Source organism: Mus musculus, chromosome 6 (assembly GCF_000001635.26).
Source record: "Mus musculus strain C57BL/6J chromosome 6, GRCm38.p6 C57BL/6J".
NCBI classification, from domain to species: domain Eukaryota; kingdom Metazoa; phylum Chordata; class Mammalia; order Rodentia; family Muridae; genus Mus; species Mus musculus.
The window spans coordinates 78,891,661-78,919,475 of NC_000072.6; the positions used below are offsets into that span (position 1 = coordinate 78,891,661).

General features: G+C 36.9%; 1 non-coding gene across 1 annotated transcript; it reads left to right on the forward strand.

Annotated features, from left to right (window-relative positions):
- The first annotated feature begins 19,506 nt into the window (after window positions 1-19,506).
- Gm23727 lies at window positions 19,507-19,670 on the forward strand. The gene has a single exon (XR_003956638.1). It is a non-coding gene; the product is annotated as a U1 spliceosomal RNA (small nuclear RNA).
- The last annotated feature ends 8,145 nt before the right edge of the window (window positions 19,671-27,815 follow it).

Here is a 27,815-nt window from a genome sequence, read left to right on the forward strand (position 1 = left end):
AATAAAAAATGGTGAGGTTTTTAACTTTTGTTGGTTTGCTATGAATATTTTTCTCCAAAGCCTGCATGTGGGCACTTAACTACAGACTCTAGATGAAGCTGGTCTATCCTCAAACAATTGTGAGTGCCCCAAAGTCAAAGCTGGGAACCAAACTTTGGATCTTCCGAATGAGCAATAAGCACACTTAACTGCTAAGTCTTCTCCCCTACCAGATACAAGAATATTTTTAAATGTACCCCCTTGACTATATCTTAAGCAGTCTCAAAATGTCTCTATCTCACATATACTGCTGAATCTTGCAATTATTTACAATGTGTCTCATCTATAATCCTCACTTGGCATCTACCTCCCCCTGAGCATGGTAAGCTTGGCGATAACAACATCTGTGATGGTCTTTGTCTCATCCTGAAAATACCTCCTAGCAAATGTAACACTCATTGGTAAAGTGTATGTTAACTCTGCACAGTAGGCCAGCAATACGTTTAGAATAAGATTGAGTACATAAAAGGCTTCAAAACGACAGGTAAGTAATTTACTCAGGTCAAGATTTGTATTGATGGAGGTGGAGCGATGGCCTGACTTGATCCCTAGTGACTCATTCTTTAAGCAATGTCCCAATAACTAAAGATCCCACAACTTTCAATTCTGATTCGTTACTTGGAGATGATGTGCTTGCCTGTGGGGCGCTCTAGGGAATATTGCAGGTTCAATATGTAACAACTGAGACAACAGAACAAATCCTCTTCAATATCAATTGGGAATTAACATTAGGAAGACTTTGAGAAATAATATAAATTGAAATTTCAAATAATCATCAAACTTAGATTAGAACACTGAATTGAAAAAAAAAAACAAACTACTTTCCAGTACAAGTAAGAAATAATAGGAAAGCCAGTCCCCCTCAAATATCATGCAAAATACAAGTCCAGAAGTCATGAACTCTCCTTTCCTATTTTTTGCTTAGGATCTGCTAATGAAAATATGACTTGAAATGAGGAAAAACCTATTGATCTTTTGGAAAAGAGAGTCTCTACTTTGTAACTGACAAAACCTTTACTGTTCATGGAAATATAGAAAATAGTTTTAAAGAAATAGACCAGAAGCTGATTTAAAATTATGCTGCACAGCTTCTGGTAGGGAATCGCTGACACTCTGGAGGGTTGACTCTGTTAGGAAGCAATCTGGGAAAGCAAAGAAAGAGCTTACTCTGTATACTTCTGAAGCTATGACTCAGTCATGGTGCACTGCACCGGGAGTCCAAGGTCAAGTGCTAGCACACTTCAAAGAGAAAGCCAAATGACAGCATTATTTCTCCATGGCACAGGGGCTCAGTCTGTCCGTCATGTGAACCTTTACCATGAGGGAGCTGGCTAGAAATGTATCATGTTTCCAGATAAGAGACAGCTAAGATAAGTCAAGTTATAAAGTGTTGACCCAGAGAAAAGTTCATCAAAATGAAGGTGGGTGTCTCTCTTGAAAAAAAAAAAAAAAAAAAACTAAGTAAAAGCATAGTTGGCAAAAATAAGACTTCTGTGACTCTTAGAAGCAAAGATGAACAAAATGCCCATTAGGTGGCATGAAAATAGGAAAGTGTACACTAAAGGTAAATTTAGGACAAAATATGTATTAGAATAAATGCAACTGATAGAGGAACAGGAACACATTTCATTTGGCATTTGAGTGCATTTCTTGGAAATGTGTTTAATATGATGCACAATATGAAAGTAGAATGGAAATATGGAAATGGTTTTCTCTTATTTGAAGAGGTTTATTGAGCCCTATTGAAGACATTTAATTGTAGACATTTAAATATATAGATGCTTCATTGAACAATAGGTAATACTTCTATCTCATACAATTACTTGAATTAAATGATAAACGAGATATGTATGTGCTCTGCCTTCCTGTAATGTATCATTTTGTAAAACGTCAACATAGAAATGTACAGTAATGATTCAGTGTCTATGCACTGACAATAGACATTAAGTTGATAAAAAGATAAAAATGATAGAGTGTGGAAACTTTCAGAAAAGTACTTGTGTTATAAGGTATTTGCTCACACTGTGAACTCCAAGATTGTGTTATTATTTGAAAATCCTGTTTTTACTTATATGGCTCAGACTTAGCACACATCTTTAATCCAAGGACTTTCTGCTTGAATATTATAAACAGAATTGAAGTCAGCCAGAGGCAAGAGGCAGAACAAGCAAGCAGTTGACAGGAAGTGAACATAAGAATAATAGGGGGAAGAGAGAGTAAGAGGGAGTCAGGAACATGGATAGATTGATGCCCAGGAAGTAGAAGCGAGGGACATTCAGTTTGAAGAAAATTTTGGGAGATGGAAAGAGAAAGGGGTCCTCTTGCACCTTTGGCTGAGGAAAGTCAACTATGTGCTTTCTCCACCTCAGTGAATTCACAAGATTTCACCCCAGCATCTGGATCCTGAGTTTTCATTGCTAAAATTGAACAATAAAGATTTTGTTCAATGACAATAATAAGAACAATAAAAACAACAATAACAATAAAACAGTATACACAAAAGCCCCGAAAACAAGAGATGAATCCTGATGTTTGAATATCAAATAAAATTCATGAGTTTCATTGTAGCATCAAAAAGAAACGAAATAAGATCTAAGAGTGGAGAGACACAAAGTGATTAATAATACTTGACTGAGACTATGAGAGTTAAGAACACTGAAATGCTCTGTGAGGACTTTGTCTAGGAAATTCTGTCAACTTGCAGGATGTAGAATGCATAGGGAGCAGACCTCACTGAAGCCCTGGAGAGACTGGTAAGCAGTTTTTGTCATCATCTTTCAGAGAACATATTGTTCTGCACTCCATACTCGAAAAGAATAAAAGACTGCTAGGTTTAGGAATTACTCAGCATATTGGATAGCAGAACTTTGTACTTGGTGGTAAAATAAACCATGATTCAAGAACTCTTTTATTATTTTAGGTTTTCGTTTTGATTTTTAATGGTGTGTATGTGTGTGGTGGAAGCATGTGAGACTTGAGTGCAGATACTCTATGGAGACCAGAAGACAATGTCAGACTATGTGGATTTGGAACCTTAGATGGTTGTGAGTTGTGAGATATGGATGATGGCAAACAAACTCAGGTACTATGAAAGAGGAGCAAGTGTTTTCAATGATGAGCTGTATCTTCAGCATCAAGAATAGTACTGTCTTATTTAGGCTCTGTTGCCTAATGAACATGAAGAGGTAAGAGGAGAGGAGATATTGTGATTTAACTTAGACATACGAATTTCAAGGCTTTAATGCTAGTAGTCAGTGGAAAACGAAAGATGGACAACTGGATGTTTTAAGTAATCTGCAAGAGATAATGAAAAACAGCAATGAATGTGGCATTTCATTTAAAAATTCAAGTCACAAAGGAATAGGGATCAATCATGTTTCCATAAACTAGAGAATGAAGAGTCTTCCAATGAGGCTGGGAGAGTCTATCTAAGCACCAGGAGGAAAAGAAATAAAGACAGAAGACCAAGCTGTGCTCCATGAGTGCCAAAGGGAATGATAACTGTACAACAAACACTGGGTGAGGAAGGAGGCTGAGAAGTTAGCTTACTACAGATTCAGATATAGTGTGCAAATATTTTGTTGTAATTGTGCTTGTCAAGACGAGCATTCTATGCCATTGTGTGATATTGTTTAGTTTTGTTTACCAATTGGGGCATGAAACATTGAAGCAAGCACTGTACTTCACAGTCACTTCGCCAACCCACTTTGCATGCTGCATTTTGTGATACGGTATCATTAATTTGGCCTAGATGGCTTTGAATTCTTTCAGGGACAGAAGGATTCTTTGAGAGCAATCTTCCTGCTTCAGTCTCCTGAATTGTCTTTGACTATAGACCTGATATCCATGGTGCATTTCTAATGTCACTAAGACTAAATCTATGAAAAAATGGATTATTTATATTAGACACAACTGAGGTAAGCTGGGACACAAAACTTTATGTGTTATTTTTGTTGTTTTTCTCTACAACCTCAGCTACAAAATTTGGTTTAAACTCCCAAGGATCAAACAAAGCAAGCAAGCAGTGTTTTAAAGTGTGTGATTTAAAAACTCAGCAAAAGTATGAGATCATGGCCTAGTCAGTGGAGTGCTGCTCTGCTCAGGGCCGACGTCAGATGCTGGATTTGACAGCATGTGCTTCTAAGCTTTCACTGGGGAGGCAGAAACAGGAGAATCTCTGGCATTACTCATGGGGCAGTCTAGCCAAATGAACTTCAGATTCAATGAGATATCACATGTCAAAAATATAAGATGGAGAAATAACTCAGGAGACACCCAGCTTTAAACTCTGGCCTCCAGTCATATACATAGGACCTTGCACATACACTTAATGTGCATGCACAAAAACATACATGCAAATGCACATATCAATATAATTATTAAAAGTCTGTAACAGTTATGAAATTGAGAATACAAAATGCAGTTTGGTTTTTTTTGGTTAAAAAATCTTAAATTTGATTATGATAACTTTGTGATTAGAGCTGTGCTTATATGAATTGGTGGTACCCAAAAATGAAGAAGCAGCAGTTAAATTTTGATGTAAATTTATGCATCATTATGATTCAAGCTTTTAGAGAACTGGGTAATTTAGGTCAGTAACTTTATAGCAAATTGTGTCAAAATGTTGATACTGAGTTGTTTATTCATAGATCTCTAGAGACTTAAATTGCTTAATGAAGCCATTATTGAGTATGACAATAAAATTATGGTATAAGCTTAGAGAAAATTGCTTATTAATAACGACAGAGTAGTAAACATCTTGTTCATCCAAAAAGTAGCTTTAAATAATCGAGGAAAAACTTAACATGGGAGATTTTGGAACTAGATAATGTTTCACAGGTTTTACCAGCATTATTTCATCTGTCATGACATTTCTGCCGGAGGAATGGTACTCAGGTAACATTACATGACAGGCTTTCGTAAGTTTTATTAGTGTTCTGAAAAGCAAACATGGTGCAGAACAGATGACTCAATGGTCAACAACTTCTGATGATCTTCCAGAGGACACAAACTTGGCATCTGAGTCAAGCTTCAATTGATCTGAAACACTTTTTCTGGCATTTGTGGACACTGAACTCATATCCGTATACCCACATAAACGTACACATGGACGAACACACACACACACACACACAGAGGCACACTTAAAATGTAGTAATTTTAAAAGCAGTAAACTGACTTTAAGTACAGCCAGTGCTATTGCATATTTCTAAGACAGAGAAATTTAAATTAAAGTTGAAAACTATCTCATAGCTTTCCAGACAGAACTTATAGGTGAGAAAAGCTACAGGGTTTGATAACAGAGTATTTAAGACTCTCCTAAGCCCATAATAAAACATAATATTTACATTTGCTTTGAATTATACATATGGAAGAGCCATGTCTTTCAAATATCTGGGGCAGAACAAATTAATGACAAGGAATTATTTGTACACTTATGAAACTTTCTTGCCATTTTCCATATGTAGCACATATATGTCCACCTTTCCATCCATTGGTCAGTCCATTCATTCATCAACTTACCTCTCCATCAGTACAGATATTTTAGAGCTATAGAAATTTCTTTGTGCCAGGCATTAGGTTGGAAACAAATGGGGCTAAAACAGATAAAAGCCTTTTCCTATTTGTAGTGGAGTTTTTACACAGGTAATATGCATGAGTTTATAATTCTCTTTTAATTGTCTCTTTCTAGGCCTTATGCTGGCTGTTTGTATGTATTGCTTTACAATTATCATGTTGGATGTTTAAGATCATGTTATATATTTATGTACATTTTCTCATTGTTGAAATTAGCAAGCAGGAGATATGAGTGAAATGTGCCCTATGTTTACATAGCTGGCAGAAATCAATGCTGTGGTTAAACATGAATGCTCAGAATTCAGAATGTCAGGGCTGGGGACATCACTCAGGGTGTAAAGTGTTTGATGTTAGTGTGAGGAAGGACCTGAGTTTGATCCCCACTAAAGCCATATACAAATAGTGTGTGTTTCTGAGATTATGTGACCTTACATAGCGAAGCAAAATGGGGGAGGGGGGCACGAGAATCTCTGGCATCTTGAAGGCTATCCTGATATGTGCAATAACAAACAACAATAAGATCTTGAATCAAATAAGGGAGGAGAGCACTGTCTTGGCACATGTGGGCTTAGGATCACAGGGATGAGTTCACATACACACATACAAACAAAAAAAAAAACAAACCACACACACACACACACACACACACACTCACAGACACACAGACACACACATTCATACACACACATACAAACAAACAAGCAAACTACACACACACCTTCACACACATATACACTTATGTCACACATGCACACAGAGACACATATATACATACATACATGCTAAAAAATAAAACAAGATTTTTTCCCACTGTACTAACTCCTATGCATACTAGTTAGTGACAAACTAAATACGACAGACATTGGTTACTTTTGAAGGCGTCAGAGTTGAAGTCTCCAGTTGTAAGAATAATGACACTTAAACTTTTGAATTCTAATCCTTTTCATACTCACGTATGAAGGCAGAATTTCCAAATAATGTTGTAGGCCTGACATGCATTATAATGTATGATGTTTTACAAATAAATTCCAGTCTAAAACTACTGAAATACCAGGAGAAGAACTAGATCTTAGCTTCTTCTAACAATGTGTCATACTACAAAGTGAATTTCAAATGGTTAGTCATTCAAAAGGGGGTGGTAAAAAGTGAAATATCAAATAAGAAGTCACCTAAAACAAACTTCAAACTTGTTACTTTGCTTGTGGATTGTCTCCAGATCATGGAGAAGTATTCCACACATTGACAAATCACTTGTCGCTACTGTCTACAAATCTCAAATATTAATTGAAAGTTTCTTCAAATCAACCAGGGTCTGATATTTAGAGTTTCCTCCTGGGCATATTTCTATGCTTTTTGATGTTTGGAGTGGGGTTCTTGTTAAGATGATGTAATATTGGTATTCTGTGAAGTTCAAGGATCTATACCATAACTCAAAGCACATTTTGCCCTGCAGGACCAAATTAAAGATGAAAGGGGATGAAGGGAGAAATACTCATTGAAATATAAATATTTCATCTTTATTAATTCTTAAAGCAGGTAAGATGAATTTTAAAAGGTCTAACTGAATAGCGTTAAGTAAAATCTTGGTATTTCTGATATGAATATTTTCTCTGGAGTTGGTGGATTCTGAAATTTAAAAAAAATAGTCTGAGCTAGTCAAGCTGTCATATATGTTCTGAATCATAATTGAATCGGTTTGGGATATCTTTTTAATTAGCTTAATGCAGACAGGATTATCTTGGTTTGGAAAGCTTTTGGCAGAAGTACTTTTAAACAATTAACTTAACCAAAACATAATGAAAATGTTAACAGAATATAGCAAAATACTAGCATACATTTCCTGTACTCCATTAAAAAATACATACAGTGTTTTTCATTCATATTTTATGACTAAAATTTTAGTGATGGAACTCATACGATGAAATAGTGTTGAAAATCACTTATTGCTCTTGCAGGAAGACTCAGATTTTGTTCCCCGGGTACACAATGTACAACCTCCAAACCACCGAAAATTCTAATAATGAAATATCTGACACATTCTGGCCACCATCAACAACTTTGCAAATGCATACATACACAGCATACCACACACACACACACACACACACACACACACACACACACACTAAGCATATAAATAATAATACAATGTATTGTAATAAAATTCTGTCAAAGAACTAACAACAGCCACGACCAAAACACCAAGAAGGTTGTGAATTCTACAAGATGGTTATCATTTGAGAACTCCAAGAAGTCCTCTATATTAACCATATTTGCAAGCTTCCTTCCCCCGCCCTCTAGAGTAAAGAATAAAGCTGCAGAGAGGACTCTCAGACAATCCATACTTCAAGGGAGATTATGGGACCAGTACAACTGCTAAGAAGAATCAGGAAAACAGCAGAGCTGCCTGGAAAAACATTTGCACCACAGTCACTTGTAAGGGACACTCTCCATCCTGTTGATCTTCCTCAGACTGTAAAGTGTGCTCCAGGTTCCCAACTTCTGTGAGCTGTCACCCATCCTGGTGTGGGATTTGGGTTTTAGCTCTCTTTGGGTTGTATCTGTTTCTATGAATAATCTATATTCCTGCAAGTAAGCCCAATAAAACCCATGGTTCACTATGCTGGAGTATGGTGGTATCTGTACTTTGGTCTGCAGTGGGCTTCTTATCTGAGATGAGTAGACTTGTGTGTTGGGTATCCCCAGGAGGAGTTTTGCCACATGATTGCTTCCAAGCTTCACGTGTGCTATTTTACTTTCCCAAGAAGTAGAAATGTGTGTAGAATACTCTTTCCAAGTTGTTTAAATAGACTATTTTAATGTGCTTAAGGCATGTGCACGTGAATGCAGTTCTCACATCTGCCAGAAGATGGCAGTAGATACTCTGGAGCTTGAACTATTTGTTTTAAGAAGCCCAATTTGAATGCTGGGAATTGAACTCAAACTCTCTGTTCTGCAAGAGCCCAGTCAACTTTTAAACTTTGAATCATATTGCTGACTTTGTTTTTCAAAAAATTTATGTCATTCCAACTGAACACATGAATTTCTACTTTCACCTGTTCACAAATCATATCAGCATATTCTATTTTATAGTTTATATTAGTAAGCATATTTATAATTCATATTCAAGAGATTTAGAAATCTCTACTGTGAGACTAAAACTTCAGCAATTGTGGTGAAAAAATATTGGAAAATATGTTTTAACTAAAACATATTTCTTGTATACTTTTTGATACAAAGGCTGAAAGGCTTGGAGTTCACTTTGTCTTTCTGTTTTTATTATATATGAAAATGGCAGCACATAAGTAGACTTAGAACTACATGATAAAAGTACTCTAGTATGTCTGCTTAATGTTCCTGGGTATTATCTCTGTCCATCAATTTGTAAGGCCTCAGGTGAAAATAAATATGCTGTAAATTCTTCTGTAATGGGATTCACAAGCTTTGCTTACAGGTAGCAAGAGAAACATGCCCAAATATTTTGTACTTTTGGAACATAGGTATGACAAGAAGAAAACTTAGTTCAGAATCAGTACTGAATAGCTATGAATAGGGTGGAGTCTTTTTTAAATGTACAGATCTGACTTTTAAATTTATGTGTACATATGCATATTTAGGGATGTACATGTCAGTACAGACTTCCACAGAATCTAGAAAGTGTGGTCAAATCTCTTGGGTCTGGAGTTCAAGGAATGTGGTGGCATGATATGCTGGGCCATGGGAAGTGCTATTATTTGAAGGTGTAGACTTGTTGGAGGAAGTGTGTCACTGTGTAGGCAGGCTTTGAGGACTTCTAGTGCTCAATCTCTGCCCAGTGCTGAAGAGTCAGTCTCTTCCTAGCTGCCTGCCGATCAGGATATAAGGATGTACAACACTCAGTTCCTCTTCCAGCACTCTGTCTGCTTGGATGCTGCTATTCTTCCTGCCATGATGATAATGAGCTGAACTTCTGAAACTGTAAGCCAGTCCCAATTAAATGATGCCCTTTATAGGTGGAAAAACAATATGAACTAACCAGTACCCGGGAGCTCTTGTCTTTAGCTGCATATGTATCAAAAGATGGCCTAGTCGGTCATCACTGCAAAGAGAGGCCCATTGGACTTGCAAACTTTATATGCCCCAGTACAGGGGAACACCAGGGCCAAAAAGGGGCATTGGGTGGTTAGGGGATTGGGGGGGGGGTGGGTATGGGGGACCTTTGAGATAGCATTGAAAATGTAAACGAGGAAAATACCTAATTAAAAAAAAATTGGAGTCAGCAATAAGAGCATCACATTCTATTAAATCACTCATCTAAGGAAAAAAAAAAAAAAAAAAAAGAGTTCCCATGGTCATGGTGTCTCCTCACAGCATCCCTAAGTTAGCCAAGGTGGTTATGTGGGCTCTGGTGTGGCCACTGAGAACAGATCTCAGATCCCCTTTTTAAAAGGTTTGTATACACTTTTGTTTGCTGCAGCATCTCTTTAGGCTCCAGCTATTACCTTAAGAGCTGAAACTGCTGCATCCAAAATCATTTAAAGTAGAGAGATTATCAAGAATTTGCAAACTTTCAAAAGAACTGCTTTCTTTAAGAATAATAGCATTCTCCTTTGGTAAATTTTCACTTTTCACTTGAAGATAGATTAAACAGTTATGCTTAATTGCAATCTTCTAGGAATTCGAATAATGAGAGAGATATGAGCATATTGAGTAGATACAGGACCCAAACATAATGGCTTGGCTGCCAAAAGGATAGAAGCTTTTGGGTTTTAGCCCAAAAATAAATAAATATCTATGAGTCTTTTCTGATGTAAATAAATGAGTGAATAATGTATAAGACTGTAAATTAGAGAGGAAAGACAGCTCTTTCTTATGGAGGCTTTCCAATTGATAACAAAAAAAATGGTAGGACTCTGAAATCATCATTGGGGCATGTGATACAGTGATAATTCTTGTGAAGAAGAAAAACTTATGGATTCTCAAATGGCTAAGTCGCATGGAAGGAGAAGAAAAGCAGAAATCCTCATAGCATTGAAGTAAATAAATAAAATTACAGATCTGTCATTCCATCTTAACAGGAAAGAGGACCCCATCCTAAGCAGATGGTAGCCATCAGTGGAAAGAGAGGCCCATTGGTCATGCAAACTTTATATGCCTCAGTACAGGGGAATGCCAGGGCCAAGAAATGGGAGTGGGTGGGTAGAGGAGTGGATGGGGGAGCGTGTGGGAGACTTTTGGGATAGCATTGGAAATGTAAATGAAATAAATACCCAATTTTAAAAAAAAAGAAGTAAATACTAGTCTCAACAAGAAGAGAAAGATAAGCTATAGAATGAAATGCATTATGATGTCATCAGGAGAAGATGTTGGACCACCTCAAGTTAAAGGATGTTCTTCCAAGAGAACAAAGGGATGAAAGCCATGGGTAATAAGGCATGCAAAAATTGAATGTAATATGAGATTTTTGGATTGGCCTCTGGAGTAAGCCCGGGATTATAAAAATGGTTAGTTTGGCAAAAGGTGTGCAGTATAATGAATGCATTCTTGTAATATTTGAAGTTGGGCAATTTAGGAAAAATTTTTATTGTGTAATGTCACAGAAATACAAACTGGATGGAGTAACACAATACAACTGAATCTCTGTGACATACAAACGTGCATGCTATCATGCACATGGTGTAACTGCTGTTCCTTAGATAACACGTAACTAAGCATGTGATTTAATGAATTACACATTAGATTAAATATATAATAATAATAATAATAATAAATAGATGTGTAACTGATTAATGGTAAACATTATACATACAGTTTGTGCTACTGATACAACATAAAAAATTGTTTAGAGAAGTCTTTAATTTTTCAATTGAAAAATCCTTCTCTAAAATACTGATAAAAATGTATCATAGATACATCACATTGTGTGATGTACTAAGTACATCCCTCAATAAAATTGTTGTTTATTTTCACTATCATGTTTCCTAGTCAGTTTTAACTGTCTACTTGACCTAACATAGACTCTCCCAAGAAAAGCATCTCAAGTGAAGAATTATCTAACTCAGATTGGCCTGTGATCATGTTTGTTGATGGGAGTAATAAGTGGAGTAATTAACTCATGAGAGTTAATTAAAGCAGCAGGGTGAAGTCCACTGTGGGTAGCATCGTTCCCTCCACTTGTGTTCCTGAGTTATATAAGAACAAGAATCCTAGTTGAATATAAGCCAGAACATGAGCCTGCTTCTTGCATGGTTTTTCTTCAAGTTATTATTTGAATTGCTGCCCTACATTCCATCAGTGATGGTTTGTCACCTCTAAGCTGGAACAAACCTCCTCCTGCCAAGTTGCTTTTGGTCACAGTGTTTTTGTTACAGAATCAGAAAGGAAACTAGAATATCATGTATTTCAGTCTAAAAGAAATGGATGGGTAACAACTAATTTGCAAGAGAATAGGCTTGCTTACAATGCAATTCTTATAGGCTGTGAATTATAGTATTGGGTTTTATATCACAATGATTGAATCAAAGCTCAGCAGAGGATTTTCTTCAGATTCAAAGTAATATTGTGGGACAGCAACCACATATATAGATCAAATGCAAATAAGAGGTGTGTGACTCACCTATTGAGCCAACATTGCTTTCATTCTTATTTACCAGGCTACGGTTGTGGAGATTGTCAGGTTAGGGGAAAGCTAAGTGTAAAATGACCACAGACTCTCAAGGCTACATTTTCTTACTTTCTTCCTAAAAGGAAAATCTGAAATAATATATCTACCTGGGAGAATATGAATTTCTGCCTCATAAACATAGAAAAGGCCATCACATTTTGAGCACTAGTATTTGATAAAGAAAGGAAAAAAATCAAACTCATCTTACATTCAACAAACTTTATGATGTTCATGAGGTGACATCAGCAAACCACATAATATGTAAAGGATTCGTGATTATCGTGGCCTCATTTCACAGAGCTCTAGACATGTTATTATTCTGAAGGTTCTGGTTTACTATCAAGATTGTTAAATACTTCTGTCCCCTTTTACTTTATCTTTGTAACAACATTACTTTATCTCTATTTCTGTATGGATCTTGCTTTTTAATAAAATTCATATGCAAAGTAACTTTTGCATAATTAGTCCATAACACAAAAAACTTAAAATATTTAATGGACTCTATTCGTAGTTATATATACTTAGTGTGTGTGTGTGCGTGTGCGTGTGTGTAGTTTATTATATATCATATATAACTATACACATATACATATATTATATATATGAAGAGGACTTGTTTATAGAAATCATTTTTTAAAAAATGAGGATTCTACTTTAAAATGGTGAGGATAAAAGGGTCGTAGTGTAAATTCAAACATCAGTAACATATTTGGTTATATATTTACATATATAAGTACATAAAAGTTCATATATATGTACGTACATGTACATGTACACACACACACACACACACACACACACACACACACACACATGCACACACACACACACAATATACATAAGCCTAGGCTGTCTTTGAACACATTATCATCCTCTCAGCTGAGTTCTAAGCTGTAAACACATGCATACTATCACACATAGTTACATAGTTTTTCATTAATAGGATCATATATTGTTAATAATATCTTTCTGTAAGTGCTTTTAATGTGTAATTAATAACCCGCATCTATAAGTTTATCTGAGCATTATCCAGTCCTCCCAGGATTCACTGTTTGTACTGGTACTTTTCCATTCTAGACTTTTGTGTTTTCTGAGTCTTTGTGAGCTATTGGCCTTGCCAGTGTGTGTGTGTGTGTGTGTGTGTGTGTGTGTGTGTGTATGTGTGTGTGTGTGTGTGTTTGTGTGTGTGTGTGTGTGTGTGTGTGTGTGTGTGTGTGAAGAATTTTATGAGTGACACATCTTTCTTTCAATTTAAATGCTATATAATATAGAAACTAGTGAATGACTCAAACTTCAGAGACTGGCCATCGTGTCCTGTACAATTGGATGCCAGCTCCTGGCTGCTGCTGACTGTTTCACACAACCATCTTCACTTGTCTCCAGCTTAACAGCAGTATCAGTCTAACAGTCTCCTGAGTAGGCTCAGGCGCAGCGTAATCAGCCTTTCAGACTTATGTTGTCATTGCTTTCTAAGTATCAGAAAGAGGTGGAACTAAGTTGTCATCCCTTCTCTCCTTTCTCTTCCTCCTCCTCGTTCTCACTTTTAATGTCTTTTCATTTGTGGGCATGGGTGTCTGTGGTGCTGTATGTGCATCTGAGTGTAGGTGCCCCCAGACGCTGGATGGATGCTGGATTCCTTGGAACGGGAGCTACTGGGGATTGTTTCCCAACATGCTTGCTTCCTTTCTAAGAGCAGCAAGCTTTCTTAACTGAGTAATCTCCCTAACCTGAACCTATTCCCTTCACCTCTTGCGATTTTATTGTAAATAGTCTTTTCAGTGAGTTATTTATGCAAGAAGAAAGAGGTTTTGAGCAAGCCTCACTTACTCTGGGAGGTTTGGTAGTTTTGAAAAACAGAGATTATAAAACCTTTAAATCAATGTTTTCAGCTCACGCTCTTCCTTGGTGGGTAACTGGTAGATTTAGTTCCTCCTTTGCAATGCTCCCTAGAGCATCTCTGTAGATGCTGTGTATGTGTACACATGCCTGTGTGTGTGTGGAGTCCAGCAATGTCCTGATCCATAAAATTTATTTCCCTTAAGACAGGGTTTCTCACTGAATATGAAGCAAGGCTGGCAGTCAACAAGCCACCAGCAAACCTTTTGCCTTTGACCTCCACATAGGGTCACAGGTAATAGGGTTACAGGTAACCTTGGAATGCCTAACCCTTGATATGAATGATGAAGACTGGCATTCAGGACCACATGCTTGGGAAGCAAGCACTCCTACCTTTTCCAGCATAGCCATCTCTCAAGGGACTTACACAATGCTTTTAAGCGTATGATTAACAAGATGCTATAGCTTAGAGCAATGTTGAGAAAAATTGAGTTTAAAAAATGACAAAGGAAAAAGCTAAATTATATCCTTAATTACAATTACCAGTAGTTAAATGTAACAGAGAATAAAGAAAGTGAGAATTGTAATTATTTGGCAGTTGATATTTTTTTAAATTTTTGTTAGTTCTAGATTTTTCAGCATTGTTTATCTGGTATATTATCACAAAAGAAAGCAAGCTTGGAAATGTGACAGGGCAGGCATTAGTATGGTACACCCAAGTTGCTGTGTGACCTCAGAATGGCTGGTGACATAAAGCCAATCTGATAATTAATTAATCCATAGTGGTTTGTCAGGTTCTAGCAGTATGGTAATACCTTAATCCCTCCGTGCTTCAACTGCCAATATTTTCCACTGACCTTTGAGAAATTTTTTCCATCTACAAATTCATATCTAATGACAAGAATTTTCTGACATTAGACAAGGACAAATGGAATTTGTCTTATGTACTACACAAAAGGACAAATTAGGGCAGGGATATAAAATAAATAATATCGATAACATAGAGCTATTAGGGAAGAAAATTTGTTTTTCATGCACATGTATATGCTTACATTCATATATGTATGCATGTTCACATGCAGTGTGAGAACAGATAAGTGAATGTATGTGCATGAATATGGAAGGCTGAAACTTAAATCTGGGTGTCTTCCTAATATGTACTTAGGCAGGCTTGTTTGCTGAACATGAAGTTTATCAGTTTCAGCTGGTCTGGCTACAGTTTATCCCTTCAGAACTGAAGCTGTCATACTTTCCTGACTCTCTGTAGGTTCTGCTGGTCTGAACTCAGGTTCTCAAGTTGAATAGCAAGTGTTTAGATTCAGTTATCTGTCTTCCCAGCCCGACATCTGCTTTTGATACAGTGAGTCACATGAGGCACTGCATCGTGGAGGGAGCCCCTTCTCAGCAAGGACTGAAACCCATTGTGGTGATATACTTACATGATATTTAGCGCAAAGGAAACATACTGTCCTGTACATCTCGATACCCATGTCGATGTGAGAACACAGACCTGAAGTTACCTCATTCTACATTTAGCTGCCAAGAAAGTATGGAGCCTATGACATAATGGGAAAAGTTCCAGCTTCTAAATTTTGACACCCAATTTAAAGGTCTGGATCTGTAATTGTAACAGAACAAAAGGAAGCATCTTTCTAGAACATGGTCACAGCCACTGTTGTTTCAAATCCCTGGCCAGTATTTAGTCACACATCTATTTTCGAATTAAACAATGATTTCAAGATAACACGAACTTAAAAGACAGAACACACCTGAAACACCCTTTGTGGTGTGCTATGCAGAAAACCAAATCACTATGTTAGAGAATGGTCTTTATAAGATCATTCATATGTTCTTCACTGGGAAGGAGATATTGTGATTTTAACATAAATTGCCAATGTCCATAGTGTCTGTGTGAAGTAAGGAATAACATGTTTTCTCTTTAGAAATGTTCTTTAAAATGACAAAGTAGCCTACTATGCTAATTTATGCCTTTCTGATGCCTCACTCTTGTTCATATTTTAAGTTTCCATGTACACAATGAAGCTTCCTCTCAACACCTTTTGCCTGTTGTGTGGGGAGATTATGTGCATCTGTGATCATTTGAATTTTATTTAAAAACATATATGGCTGTGATTTAGTCTGGCTAGTTCATCCTCTCCTTAATAATACAGCCAATTTGCCAGCATCTTAATCATTTTCACTGCTTCCCCCTGGATTGTCTCCAGACTATCTGTATCCTTGAATCTGTACAGGTTGTGAGGAAATATAATCTATGGAGGTAATTAAAACGAAAATTAAGTATTGCTAAGTTGTCTTCTGACAGTGATTATGAAAGTCTGTATTTCATAAAAATGATATAAAATGCAGTAATTTTTCACTGCCCTATACTTGCCCTCCACCTTTGGAGTTGCAATATATTAGAAATAATTTGAAAATTTGGACTAGCTCATGGTTACCATATAGTGTCTGAGATGGTACTGGCAAGGAAGAAGAAAGGGTTGATGGATGATGGTAAATGAACTTTTTGTCTATAATAGTCCCTGAAACTTACACAGAAAGAAAGCATTCAATATGCATGTTGAGGCTTTTATCTTTACAAATATATTTTTAAATTATTGATTTATTATTTGAAATGTGTATACAAGTTTCAATGCATAGTGATCATATCCATCTCCCCATAGATTTATCCATCCTTTCCTATTATATGCCCTTTGCAATTTCTTGTCTTCCTTTTTTTAATACATCATGGATTTAAAATGAGTGCTACCCAAATGCACATAGATATAAATTTATCCAACAAGGAATGGTATATGCTATAATGTGAAGATTTCCATGCTCTAAATTTTGACTTCCAATTCAAATGTAAAAAACCATGTTTATATCTACAATGAGAAGTGACAAAAGGGAACCACTGCTATAAATAGCACACTGAAAAAGGTGACCCTCTCCACCTATGAAACTTATCAGGTACCAGTAGTTCCATACTTGGGATGGGGCCTTTTCAGTCACTCTCCTATCTATGCTGGAGAGTTGACAGATTTGATTTTGTTCATATCTTGTACAGTTAACCATAGATGTTATGTGTCCATGACTCCAGCAGTCTTTTGTGCCCAGTAGACGCTATTTCAAAGCAGTCCAGATTTCTGATTCTTAAAGCTTTTCTAAAGACCAACTGACCATGCTCTCCTTTTGTAATGTCCCTCAGACATGAATGCCAGTCCTTCTATGATGAATAGTCATTGCGTTTCAAGGAATCTACTTCTTTTTTAAATAAATAATATAAAGAATCAGTGTTCAAACTTTTCACTGAAATTGTTTTTATTGCAAGGAACACTCTGTGGTTAAGGAAGGATCAAAGTTGGAATTAAAATTGCATTTTTCTCATGAAATACAGTATCTTTTATCCTGATTGGTGAATTAAAATGAAAGCAGCACAGTACCTTAGATATCTTGTCTTAATCCCAAAAGAGAACACCAGGAATGAAATTCTGTCAAATGGTTGCAGGCAGAGTTTTTACAAATTTGACCATTTTGGAATCCTAGGGAATTTCAGAATTTTCTGCCAAGTTTAAAACCATTATAGTATCCAGCTCCCCTGTCAGAAAACAGTATGTGAGGCAAGAGGCCAATAATCACCAGAGATTGATTGGCATATTGGAAATAGCTAAATTTAGTTATTAGCTAACATTTGTTAATAGGTGTAGCTCTTTATTTAACCATTCTAGTGTTATAGAAGTAATTTGATTTCTTGATGAAAGCAAATTAAACAGAACAGCATCGATCTTTAAGTGAATACATTATTTATAAATTTTGTGGCTCCCTGCTAAAATCACTGGGTAAATCATTAGACTTAAGATGACACTTGAGAAGACATTGGAGAAGTATATAAAATCAGGAAATTGAACAGGGGGGTGTAGGAGTGGGGATGAGGAACTAGGGATAGCTACTAGAAAATCCCAGATGCCAGGAAAGCAAGAGGCTCCCAGGACCCAACTGTGATTACATTGGCAAAATACCCAACAAAGTGGAGAAAGAACCTGAACAGACCATATCCAATGGATAGATAGGCATTGCCTACAGTTCAGGGATGGGGCCATCTACCCATCTCAAAAATATCAACCCAGAATTTCTCCTGTCTAAAGGAAATGCAGCAACAGAGTGGAGTAGAGGCTGAAGGAAAAGCCATCCAGAGACTGTCTCACCTGGCGATCCATCCCACCTGCAGACACCAAACCCAAACACTGTTGCTGATGCCAAGAAGTGCTTGCAGACAGGATCCTGGTATAGCTGTCCCCCGAGAGGCTCTGCTAGAGCCTGACCAATACAGATGTTGATGTTTGCAGCCAACCATCAGTCTGAGCATGGGGACCCCAATAAAGGAGTTAGGACAAGGGCTGAAGAAACTGAAGTTTGCTTAGTCCCTGGGACTAAGCCACCAACCAAAGAGTGCACATAGAAGCACTCATGGCTTCAGCTGCATATGTTGCATACGATTGCCTTATCTAGCATCAATGGGAGGGAAGAAAGACCCTTGGTCCCCTGGAAGGTTCAATGCCCCAGAATAGGGGAATGCTAGGGATAGGGCAGTGAGGTGGGAGTGTTTGAGTGGGTGGGGGTCACCCTCATAGAAGAAGGGGGAATGGAGGAGGGGATGCGGGTATTGTGGAGGGGAAACTGGGAAGGGGGATAACATTTGAAATGTAAATAAATAAAATAACCAATAAAATGAATGAATGAATGAATGAATGAATAAATAAATAAATAGATAAATAGAATTGTATATCTTAAACATGAGGTTCATTTAGCTAAACTTGGTGTTCCATGAATAAAGGTATAATAAAATATGCTTTACATATATAAATATTTTGCAGAGTACAAATATTTTCCTTGTTTACTAAAAGTGTTTCAGTTTGTGTATAATAAATATTCCTAATTTGCAGTAAAATTGTTTAATTAAACTGCAACTTAACATAAAGTAACAATTTCAATACTAAATTAAATATTCTGTATATAAAATCTTTTATAAAAATAAAATTATATTACTTTGTAAAACATTAATTTTGATTCAATTACTTCCAATTTTTTAAAAAAAAAGGTTTAATTAAGTTTTATTTGCATGTTAATAAATGTGTGAATGCCAATTGTATGTATGTAAATGTTGGTGCAATTGCCAATGGAGATCTGAAGTGTATACCAATACTTCAGGTAGGATGGTATATGTTTTAAAAATATTTAGACTACATATATTCCTGAAACTCATGTGGTTCTTTTCTTTAAACTACCTGACTAATTTTGCTAATACATAATATATGTTTCCTACTAACATAAAGGAAACAGGCACACAGCACATATTCTGTATTTCTTCAAACCCTAAAATTTATGTAAAATACTGGCATAGAATTGGGATCTATATACTTACCTAGCAGGGGAGATGCCATGATCATGAAGGTGGTTTTCTCAGAGCAAGGCTTATCTTTTGCACTCCTGATGTACTGATTCCTATGATTTCCACAAATGTAGGAAACAAGACTTTGTAATCTATGGTAATAGGGGACTGTGCTTGTGCTCGCCACTGAAGAAAGAGAGAAAGAACGAAAGGAAGGAAGAGAGAGAGAGAGAGAGAGAGAGAGAGAGAGAGAGAGAGAGAGAGAGAGAGAGAGAGGAAGAAAGAAAGAAAGAAAGAAAGAAAGAAAGAAAGAAAGAAAGAAAGAAAGAAAGAAAGAAAGAAAGAAAGAAAGAAAGACTTTATAGGATCATAATGTTGACCTAGGGAAATAGCTAAGTAGGTTTACCACCCAGGAGATAAACTTGAGCAAAAGCCAGTAGCTAGCAAGTGTGTCACAAGGCCAGCTATCCTATGTGTAAAAGGTAGAGAGAGAATAATACTGGGAGTTCTCTGACTAGTTAATCTGGTGCATATCAGCAACAGACAGAGATCCTGGCACGAACAATTCAGAAAGAACCTACACTCAAGATTGTCCTCTCACCTCAACAGGCAATATTGTATATGTGTTCCTCAGTTCAGTCATGAGTAAACAAACACACACACACACACACACACACCCTAAATAGATCAAAATGTCAAAGCATGGAGAGTGTGGCTTTATTTATTTATTTATTTATTTATCCATTCAGTCATTTAGTAAAGATTAGTGTCACAATGAATCACAGTTATGAAGGCACCATGAAGTTCTAAGCTTTTGTTAACAAAATATTGATCATCTTTCAGCGGCTGAGAAACTCAGAGAACTAAGCCTTGCAGAGCAGCTGGGGCAGTTGAAACTGAGGTTGGGGGAAGAAAGAAAAGCTTGAGAAGGGGCCCTTTGGAATTGTTCTGTAAGTATGGCTAAAAGAGGAAGGAGAAAGATTAAATAATAGTAAAATAAAATGAGAACATCAGGACAGGAAAGCTTATTTAGGTTTATATAGGACAGAGAATTTATCTTTTCCTGATGGACAATGGTGAGCTTACAATAACACAAATAATGATACATGATGTAGAATTGAAGAGACCATGATAGATGCAATTACATCTGCTATTTCCACCTCCCTGGGCTATCCACACATTCATTGCAACCTAAGACGAACCAGTAAGGCAGTTCCTGTTGGAGTGCAAAGAAAAATAAGCCACCAAAAATGCCTTTCAAATTGATTGTGGCAATTGATCACATTTATGAAGGCCCCATAAAGTTCTGAGCTTTTATAATACAAAATGGTGGTTATCACCATGCAAAGTGTCTATTGTCAACTCTTGGTGACAACTTTATTGCTGATGCAGACGAATATTGTGCAGTGGACTCTAGTAGCCATATGTTATTTGGAAGCAAAGCATCAGAGTAAGCTAGAGAATTACTGTATAAAATTTATTTTCCTGTGAGTCCCAATAATTATATCAAACAGATACAGAAATATGTGGGAACCACAAGACTTGTTAAGATGCCACAAAAGACATAGCTCTTTTTTTTGTTAGGGAACTACAGTAAATATCATTACCCAGGTGCAGGAACAAGGTCTCAGGATTTATTTCTAGAGTGTGCCAGTGACAGTCACAGATGACTGGCAAAGATGAAGCTCCTAGTCTCACAGAAGTCAGCAGAGCATGCTAGAGGGCTTTCCTCTAGTACATTATGGCCTTGCCCACTATCTAGTTATGTTGCTAAAGTTTTACTGCAGGAATCAAAGGATAAATATCTGTACCATCATCTTCAGACTACAGTCTTTTCATTCTCTAACATTTATAATCTACCATAGAGGACAAGCAAAAATGCATTTAATTTTTAAAGGAGCTTTTCAACACATGTGACACATTGGTCTTTATATAATTATGAACAAAATGTTACAATGGAGTCATCTGAATGTAGATCGTTAGTACAGGTGTAAATCCACACACAGAAGAAAATATACCTGTGTTTACTTGAATCTTTTGAATGATTTTTAAAAAGACATAAAGAGAAAAAACTACTATTCTTTTTTGTTTTGTTAGGGTTTTTTTTTGTTTGTTTGTTTGTTTGTTTGTTTGTTTGTTTGTTTTTGAGGCAGGGTTTCTCTGTATAGCCCTGGCTGTCCTGTAACTCACTTTGTAGACCAGGCTGGCCTCAAACTCAGAAATCTGCCTGCCTCTGCCTCCCAAGTGCTGGGATGAAAAGCATGCACAACCACAGCCCTGCAAAAACTACTATTCTTAAACAATCAAAAAAAGAATTCAACTTTGTAGACCTGGGCTTCTTTATGCTCTATTGATCTGTAAACTTATTCTCACTATTGGATCAACTGTTCAAGAACTGTCTGCTTCATTAGGAAGAGCTCTGATGCTTTCTGATTGCCCTGATGACAATTTTCCAGATCCATACCCTGGCTGAGTCCCTACTTGTTTCATTGTGACCTTATATGACAGCCTGTCATCTTGGTTCTCACTGTAACTAGACTTTGACTTCTTAAAACACGTCTGGTATTTCAGCATTCTGCTGCCGTTCTCATCATGTCAAAAGTGAGAACTCAATTTTAAAGATAGTAACACTATCTAGTAACTCAAAGAATAACATGAATTATTGAATTTTGATGAATTACCGTTTTTAGCTTTAAATGCAATGATAAGTATGAGTACAGCCTCATGGTAAATTTTTCAAGTGAAGCAAAAATTTGTTAATTAGCAGATCAGTGTCTCTGCTTACCTGTGAAAATTCTACATCTTTTACAGTTCCCTTTTTACACATTACTTAGAAGATTCTTGGTCATTTTATATTTTGACAGTTTTATGTATGGCAGGTTGAGCTTCTATTCACTATCTATCAACTTCTGCTATTTCCCTTCTTTTCCATCTGCTCTCCTTCGTCCTAACTATTCCTTTAGGGAAGCTCTGATGATTTGTATATGCTTGGCTCAGGGAGTGGCACTATTAGAAGGTGTGGCCCTGTTAGAGTAGGTATAGTCTTGTTACAGTAGGTGTGTTACTGTGGACTTTAAGACCCTCATCCTAGCTGCCTGGAAGCCAGTTTCTGCTAACAGCCTTCAGATGAAGATATAGAGCTCTTAGCTTCTCCTGCACCATGCCTGTCTAGATGCTGCCATGCTCCTGCCTTGATGATAATGGACTGGACCTCTGAAGCTGTAAGCCAGCCTCAATTGATTGTTGTTTTTGTAAGAGTTGGCTTGGTCATGATGTCTCTTCACAGCAGTAAAACCCAAACTAAGGCAGAAGTCAAAGGCATTCCCTTTTATCAGTAACCATTAACAGCTAATACATCTTCAGAAAATAGTGAGACATGTGGATATATCCTCTCTTCATAATGGAATGTCAAAGGCACAATCTTGTGCAGATATTCACAGCTGCTGTGTGCTGATGATTTCAATACACCTGTCATGTTAATAGTCATGCATTCTTAACATTTTGACCATATATGAATCTCTGCATTAACTATTATTTTCTGTGTAGCTCAATGACCTTTTTTGGCTTATAGCCACAATAGGCTAAGTAACAAATAAAGGCAGACCCATCAGAATTAAATCAGAAGTTTTCTATGGAGACCAAAAGCCGGAGGGCCTGGACCGATGTTCTGCAAACTCTAAGAGACCAAAGATACCAACACAGACTGCTATACCCAGTAAGACTTTTAGTAACTATAGATGGGGGGGGGGGGGTATTTAATGGTAAAGTCAAATTTATACAATATCTATCCACAAACTCAACCTTAGAGAAGGTATTAAAAAGGAAAACTCCTTCTCAATGAGATTAGCTACATCCAAGAAAACATGGACTATAAATAATATCACACACAACAAAATCCAAAGAAGGGACACAGGGTGGGGGGGGGAAACAGAGAGAGAGACAGACAGAGAGAGAGAGACAGAGAGAGACAGAGAGAGACAGAGAGACAGAGAGAGAGACAGAGAGAGAGAGACAGAGAGAGACAGACAGAGAGAGAGACAGAGAGAGAGACAGAGAGACACACAGAGAGAGACAGCGAGACACACAGAGAGAGAGAGAGAGAGAGAGAGAGAGAGAGAGAGAGAGAGAAAGGATAAATCTTTAAAATGCCTTTTAGAATGTTTATATTTTATGTTCTGTTTATGATCACAGTTTGCTGATGTTCCTAGGGCTTTTGTCCTCTGTCAGTCAGATCTGATGTTTGACTCTCCACCCTGGGTAAATTATTTCCTCTTCCTTTTTGTAATTTCACACCATGAACAGTTTCATGAGTGCTATGAGCCAGGTATGCTGTCTGGATTGACGTCAAGGTGTCTCTCCCAGTGGGATGTGCATTTGCTTCTTAAAAAGCATCCTGATGTGACTTTGTCACATCGTATTTACCTCTTTTTTATAAAAAGAGTTTTCTAATTACATGAATACCATGGGCTTGTTTTTATGCTCAATATCTATATAACTGTCTGAAATTCTATGAGTTAGGGTACAACACTAGTATCTTTACCAGGACAAGAAAAGGACAAGAAAGTGTATTTGGGCATATGTGGAATTGATACTTGATATTAGAGGGTGGGGACTTATTACCTAGGAACAACTTAGCATTGCTGAGGCATGTGAGTTGTAACTACCCTATATTTGCTAGTGGATTGAGGCCTTAGTAATTAAGTCATGTTTTTTTTTGCCTTTATTTGTCTCCAGAGGTTAATTATCTCTTCCTGTGTGCAGTTGTCATTCATACATTCTTTGTATTTGTCTGTTCCATATTTACTTTACTAATGATTACAGATAGACATTGAAACATTATGTATAACCACTTATCCAACATCCACTTATCCAATCTCTTATGGCCTTAGCCATTGTGCTCATTTTCATTCTGAAAATGTGTAATGCAAAGTATCAATGGAGATGCCTAAGGAAGATCTTTAAACTCAGTCTTTCTCATTGAATCCAATAATTTTAATAAAGCTATTAAATAAATTGGCTAGTGTTTTAATATGGAAAAATAAACTAGTTAAGCTGGAAGAGGCTGAGGAGAATGGCAACCCTGTAGGAGGACTAGCAGTCTCAATTAACCTGGACCACTGAGATCTATCAGATAATGGAACACCAACCAGGCAGCATACACCAGCTGATATGAGACCCCCAACACATATACAGCAAAGAACTGCCGGGTCACCGTTTAGTCAGAGAAAATGCACCTAACTCTCAAAAGACTGGAGGCCCCTGGGAGCTTAGAGGTCTGGTGGGGTAGGGGTGGACAGCAGGGATGGGAGCATCCTGGTGGAGACAGCGGGGCAGAGAGGTGTATGTGGATCAGTTGGAGGGTGGACGGGGAGGGGAATAAAATCAGGAGTTTAAAATAAGTAAGTAAGTAAATAAATAAATAAATAAATAAACTTAAAAACAAAGATTTTGACTTGTTCTAGAGAGTCAGTACAACTCGCGGTTACCAAATCACTGAGAAGCTTTTAACCTCTGTTAAAAGGCAGAGATGAAACCTGGCCTGGCATGAATTATGGTAAAATGCCACATCTTTCTTTGCAGAAAAGATGCTGGTTACAGCTTGGCTAGCTACAGATGGCATTATTTTAACACAGAGAATTGCTGAGTGAGACACTGGCTCTCTCTGAAGAGAGCAACAGCCTGTGCATCTTGGCTCATATGAGACCCTGGTGATTGGAATTCATAAACCCATAGAGGAAAGAATATGGGCTATAGCTTGAAACATCTGTAATGCCGGGCATGCTGTTAAAGGTTACCAAAGGCCCATGGAGAGAAAAAAATGACAAGAAAAGAAGATATTTTATTTTAAAAATCTATTACAGTTGCAATCTTTATATCTCACTAGTGTGAAAATGCTGGAATAAAATGATAAATAATGCATTGGAGTTGAGAAAATAATTTTCACGTTTAATTCCTTCTGTAGGGAATACCGACTCTACCTTTACAATGTGCCCAGAATCTCTCTCTCTTAATAATTACCATCTTCACTGATATTTTCTAAAAAATACTCTTTTTCTATGAGAATTAAAGCCTTCCAATGCTCTCCTTGTAAACAGGAGTGTCCATATTCTGTTTTATTATTAACTTTTCCTTTACTAGATTTTTTTTGGTTTAATTTTGATTCTATATTAATAAAAATATAGAATATTATAAAGAACTGCCATGTATATTTCAATAGTATATAAGAATTATTAACACAATGTGTTACATATTCTAAGATTTTTTCCCTTTTTCCAAGTCTGCAACTAATTCTTAAAAGCATGAAGACAGACTGGGAGCTTAGCTCATTTGGTAGAGTGTGAGGCAAGCATGCCCAAAGCTTTAAGTTTCAACTCTAGTATTTCAGAATCCCAGTGCATGACTATAATCAGCATTTGGAAGTAGAGACAGAAGGATATGAAGTTTTGAAACCATCCTCATTAATATAGCAAAATCCTATCAAATCTCAAAGATATGGCTGTCACTTGAGAGACTCAGCCAGAGTCTTACTAATACAGATGTGGATGCTTACAGCAAACCATTAGACTGAGCACAGGGAACCCAGTGCATGATTTAGAGGAAGGACTAAAATGAGCCTAAGGGATTTGCAAACCCATAAGAAGAACAACAATATCAACCATCCATACTCCACCCCACGCCAAGCTCCAAGGGAATAAACTAACAACCAAAGAGTACACATGGACCCACAGCTCCAGCTGCTCATGTAGCAGAGGATTGCCTTATCAGTGTGTGTGTGTGTGGGGGGGGGGTAGGCCCTTAGTCCTGTGGAAGGCTCAATGCCCCAGTATAGGGGAATGCTAGAGCCATGAGGCAGAATTGGTTGGGGCAGCAGCAAGGCAGCAGTGGGTGGGTGGGTGCGTGGGTAAGGGAGAATCCTGAAACAAGCAGTGGGTAGGGGGAATTGGGATAGGTTTGCAGAGGGGAAACCAGGAAGAGGGATAACATTTGAAATGTAAATACATGAAATAACCAATAAAAATTACAAGACACCTATATCAATTAATTAAAATGTATATTAGCCCTCTATCAGATGTAGGGTGGGTAAAGATCTTTTCCCAATGAGGGAAACCAGGATGAGGGATAACATTTGAAATGTAAATAAATAAAATAAGCAACAAAATAAAAGTTTCAGAGAAACCTGAAAATTTGGGTCCAAATTTTAGATGCAATTTCTAAGGATTTTAATAAAATAGACAGCATTATATTTTTCCTTAATAAAGTTCTAATGGTTTTGTGTAAGATTTTATTTTGGGGAATATATGAAGAAATGTCTACTCCACAGATCAGAAACTCATGACAGATCAAAATAACTTAACAAAGTCTTACTTGATAAATCAGTGTGCTTCATCAATATTATTACAGGAGGATATATAAGGTTTATGACAGATGTAGAAAGTATTCAATGACAGCCATATCAGCAAAAGGTGACCTAACCGTAGGTGGCACCTCATGCAAGCTGGAATTCTGGAGCCTACTGCATGTCTTTCATGCAACTGGACAAGTCAGAAAGTGTTTCTAGGCAGCTTAGTTGATCTGCCTCATCCCCAGCAGTTGCTGCTTACACCGTCTTGATGAAGGAAAGGTCATGGTCTTCTAGTCAGTTTCAGAGACTTTCTGAGACTCGTAAGTAGTTCATGAGACCTGCTTCCAAATTTCCTAAGTCTTAACAAACTATAAAGGTAGGAGAAAATTGCTACACAACAAATAGTCTACAAAGCATTCATTTAGAGCTCAGCTTAAACCTCCCATTTTATAATTCTCATTTCCATTTGGTAGTTCATCTAATATTAAAGAAAAGAAATAAAAAATCTTCCTGAAGGAAGTAATAATGGGTCTATTTAATAACTGAGAAACAAATACTGAAAAATTATTATTTATCTTATAAAAGTTAAAAAAATGAACAGCAGAATTTGGTTGCATAATTTAAGTGTGATTGACCTAAATTGTGCTGTCTACAAATATTTCAGCTATCACAATTGACTTTTAGGTTATAAAGCATCAAAAATAATTTGTATGTTAAAGTATTTACTGTAAAAAGATAGGATCCAGTGAGGAATTAGTAAGTTTAGATTTTTTGTTGCTATTTAATCTTGTGCATATGATTTTCAGGACAAGTCATTTGTAACCAGAGACATTTAGTTCCAGTAATTACAGCAAAAATAAACAGACATTTATTGATTACTTCAGTCTCTGAACACCAATGCCAATAGAAGTTGATTACAATTGCCTAATGCAAAATTCCTCCAAACAAGGTCTCTTTGCCCTCACTCCTCAAACTGCATAGTGAATTTCATG